The sequence below is a fragment of the Lactuca saligna genome, chromosome 9, assembly GCF_052625555.1.
Source record: "Lactuca saligna cultivar CGN05327 chromosome 9, ASM5262555v1, whole genome shotgun sequence".
NCBI lineage: Eukaryota > Viridiplantae > Streptophyta > Magnoliopsida > Asterales > Asteraceae > Lactuca > Lactuca saligna.
Genome location: NC_136425.1, coordinates 195413749 through 195418290, shown reverse-complemented (window position 1 = coordinate 195418290; position 4542 = coordinate 195413749). Strand labels below are relative to the sequence as shown.

The 4542-nt window shown below is 33.3% G+C and overlaps 1 long non-coding RNA gene across 1 annotated transcript; it reads left to right on the top strand.

The window, feature by feature from the left end:
- The first annotated feature begins 553 nt into the window (after positions 1–553).
- On the top strand, positions 554–2330 carry LOC145017285 (uncharacterized). The gene is made up of 2 exons (XR_013666457.1): positions 554–1476; positions 2112–2330. It is a non-coding gene; the product is annotated as an uncharacterized LOC145017285 (long non-coding RNA).
- The last annotated feature ends 2212 nt before the right edge of the window (positions 2331–4542 follow it).

Here is a 4542-nt window from a genome sequence, read left to right as displayed (position 1 = left end):
AGAAGGATTGTATAATGAGAGAGTAAAATACATGAATGGTCCATGTGTTTCGCAAATTTCTCACAATTTTGGACCTAAACATCCAAATTTTCAATTTTGGTCCTAATTGGGAATTTTATTTTCAATTTTGCAACATTTTCTAGATTGTATTAAATATCATTGTTTAAGTTAGGGATGAGGGTGAGACGGAACCGGTACCGACCCGTACCGTTCCCGATTTTCCGACAACCGAATTTGATCAAAAGTCAACCCCGAGTACCGGATCAAATTAACATTACCGGTACCGGGAATGGTACTGGTTTTCAGTACTAGTACTGGTACCGGCAGTACCGAATCCCGAAGTTCATGTATTTGAAGAACCGAGTACCGTCCCATATTTTTAAGTTTGATATGGTTCGGTACCGGTAAGGAACAGGATTTGGAACAAACTGCTCATCCCTAGTTTAAGTTATATATATATATATATATATATATATATATATATATATATATATATCTTTACTACTTATAAAAGAAATCTAACTATTTCTATAAATAGATTGAATATAATAATATTATTTTTTTAAGACGTACAAACGATTAAGCTAATATTACAAACAACCATTAATAAAATAATATTAAATTTGAAATCGTCTAAATTTTTAAACTTAGTGTACAATCACCTATGCATGAATTTTGACTAAGCTATTTAATCCCCAAGTTAAAATCCTTATTTATCTCAAGGAAGCCGATCTGGCCTTCTTTCAGCCAGTTTAATCGGTCAACAACCATAACCGGCTTTTCAATCTCTTTATACATTATCTCCTTCATTCAATGGAAAAACCCTAGCTGTTGGAATTCACCAGCCACACAACCGCACAACTCCGTCACCTCTATAATCTCCACCCACAGTCACGCATGCTTCACCTTCTCTGCCACCTACCTACTTCTCTAAAATTAACGTTAACCACGCACAGTCTGACCACCAATGTAGGCACTCTGCCTCTTTCCGTCTATCACCGCCACCCAATAATTTTTCGCCTCTACCCTCCTTCGCCTACGTTTCTCTGTTCACCAATATCTACTGTTACCCATCCCCAACGCACCTCTACCACTTCTACACCTTATTAAGACCTATCTCTAAAACCCTACACATATCAACACATTCGTCTTCACTACTTCATTACTACCATCACCTCATTCATATCTCCATCACTCGTTGGAAACCTAAGGATATATGCATCGCCGCTTCAACCTTGAAACCGATGTGGACTACTCAAAGATTCGGCAGATCATTCGAAGCCATGTAGGTTTTCTTTAATAGTTTCCGATTTTAGTTTTCATTTAGAACTGATTCTTAATTAAACCCAAAAAATTGCAGATGGGTTAATCTGAATCTGTGTTTGAAGGTAAGATATTGTTTGTTTTTTCTTGGGGATTGGGTTTGGGGTTTTTACTCCATCATTTGAATATCGGATATTGGTGTGGGATTTGCAGGTCAGATGTTAGTTTTGTAGATTTTGATCTCATTGTAGCTGATCATGAAATGTTGGTTTCAAGTTCTCTCATTTAAGTCCTTCCGGTAGATGAAATTGCATTAGAACTAGAAAATTAACACAAATGTCAGATAGTTGTTACTCTCTTTATGACTATATCATCGTTTTTTATATTGTATTCTTTGCAATTGATAATAGAGGTTCTTATTATATTTGAAAATTTCATAGTTAGTTTGATGTTCTTAAAGAAATAAGCAACTAGAGAGCTTGTTAATTTGTTTAGTTCAAGGTATTACTTTCTTTCCTTATCGTTTCTCAATTTGGTTGTGTGTGTTTGTATGAGTCTATGTTTATCTTGCAAATCACCAAGAGTCAATTAGTTGTTTATAAAAATTCCTAGATCATTGTTGTTGCGAGACACTACCTTTTTTCTCCTTCCATGGCTATCTTTGCTTGCTAAACCCACCACCTTTGTTATCGTTCTTTGCACTTCCCCTTTCTGTCTCTCTATCAAAAAGCTACCTCATAGCTTCCACATATTAGTTTCCTCTATGCATCCTTCTAAAATTCCGGTGCTGCTGACCATCGTCCTGTATCTATGCGTATGTCTAACTTTGTGTTTATGTGTGTTTACAGGACTTGAAATGGATTGATATAAACCAACATCTCAAAGAAATCGTGGGTAAGCTTCTTAAGATCTGAATATGATCTTCTTGTTGGGTTTTTAGAGCTCTTGTAGTTGAATGTTTAGTTTTTTCTTTAAAGTTGCAATATGTAAGTTTTTGTTATTGTTTGGGGTAAACCCATTTGTAAGTTTTGTTTTTGAAAATTGCAATGCATAAGTTTTTGGTTTCATTTATTGTCAGACAACAAAAAAAATTTAACTGACAAAATTTTGTGAATTTGGATTGATTTGTTTCAAATTTTATCATATACATATTTGACTATTGTATCATTCTTATATTTGAAGGTACCATATGAATAATAGTTTCTTCTTTGTTTTGTATGTATCATGTACAAGAACATGGGAGTGTTTTGTTCTTAATATTTTCTATGTAAATGAAAAAAATAAGCTTTATTTATGCATTATACCATTTGTGAATGAAAGTTTTTTTTTTTTTTTTTGTTAATTCTCATGTGTCTTTCTTTGACATTCGTAATTGGTTTGGTGGGTTCACGTTATGTGGTTATATTTTGGTTTTCGATTTTGTTTTCGGGTTAAGTATTTTGTTAATTAATTTATTAGGAAACTATGATTTCATTTAAGATTAAAAACTTTCTTCCATCTTTGAGTTCATTCGCATTTATACATTAAAAACTTCGCATTTTCATTCAAATTCTTCGCATCTTGCATCCATCCGTCTTTGAGTTCATTCGCATTTCATCGCATTAACTGAGAAATTAATCAGTTGTCTCATATTCGCATTTCAGTTGTTTGAGAAACCCAGATACGAACCCAAATGCGAAACCCACTGATTTCAAATGCGAACCAACCAAAAATCATCAACCACGTACTTGTGTCACCAAATGCGAACTGAATATCACCATTAAATTCTCCTCGCATTCTATAGATGCGAACACAATCCAGATCTCCGACTCCAAGCTTGCGAAATCAAAATCAATTAACCTCAAACAAATCGTGAACTTCTTATGCGAACTGTTTTGACCCACAAAACCAAATGCGAACTCAATTGATGTCATATGTGAACTGATTTCATATATGCGAACACAATTGATTTCATATGCGAATCCACATCCATCGATATGAAACCAATACCAGTTACAAGCAATTAGTAGCAACCATCGATCCTCTAATTTTCAATTACTCAGCCTTCGCTTTTCATACAACCCGTCGACCCTGAAAAATCGATAAACACCAAATGTCTCATTTTTAGATCGATTTTCTGATTAAATGTCATATTTGAAGAATGATCGATTTTCTGATTAAATGTCATATGTGTGACATTTAATCAGATTACAAAACATGTTTGTTATTAATGGATGAGATAGATTTAATGTATATCATCAGTTTTTTTTTTAAATGACAATTTAAAAAATCCTAATCAGTTTGGATAGAATTTGAAGTGCTTATCTGATAAGCACTATGATAATTTCGAAGTTAGTGTTATCTTTTTCTAATTAATAATGATATAAACTGTAAAGATAATTTCGAAATTAATATGTTGACTAACATTGATCCTTAAAATTTGGGATATGAATGGTTTTGAGCGGGAAAATATTGACACCTGGGTAACCCTCTACAATAAATACCTATGGATTGTGTGACATTGGTTGCCTTTTAAAAGACATAAAAACAAGGCATGCATTTATACCCCAGAAAATAATAATGTAATAGCAAAGGAAAAACAACACCATAAAAACATTACAAACAACCATTAATAAAATAATATTAAATTTTAAATTTGTTTTGATTCCTTATATTTCTCAGCAAAATCCTAATTTCATGGTCATTCAAAATTTAAAACCTTTTCATCCTAATACGCTTCAACAAATATCCTTTAAATGTTGCATTTGCAGCTGATTAAAATATCTCATAGCAGACGTGTGCTTGTTCTCTCCACCTTATAAACCCTGCTATAAATCCCACTGCCATGAAGTATTTCCCTTATAAACCCTAATCGTTTTTCTCCCTCTCTTAGACGAAGACAATGTGTTTTTTTTAAGAAAAAAAGTTTGAAAATATTCCAATTTCTCAAAAAAATTTACCCCAAATGCGAAACTGGGTAAAATTTTCCATTTTGCGAAGACTACAGGGATGCGAAATGAAAATTCTGCACTTTTGTCTTTTTATGACCCCATTTTGCGAAGTTGGACCACTTATATTATTTCTTGAAAAGATCAGGTGCCAAATGCGAAACTCTAAGCTTTCTTCCCCAATTCGCATTTATACATTAAAAACTTCGCATTTTCATTCAAATTCTTCGCATCTTGCATCCATCCGTCTTTGAGTTCATTCGCATTTCATCGCATTAACTGAGAAATTAATCAGTTGTCTCATATTCGCATTTCAGTTGTTTGAGAAACCCAGATACGAACCCAAATGCGA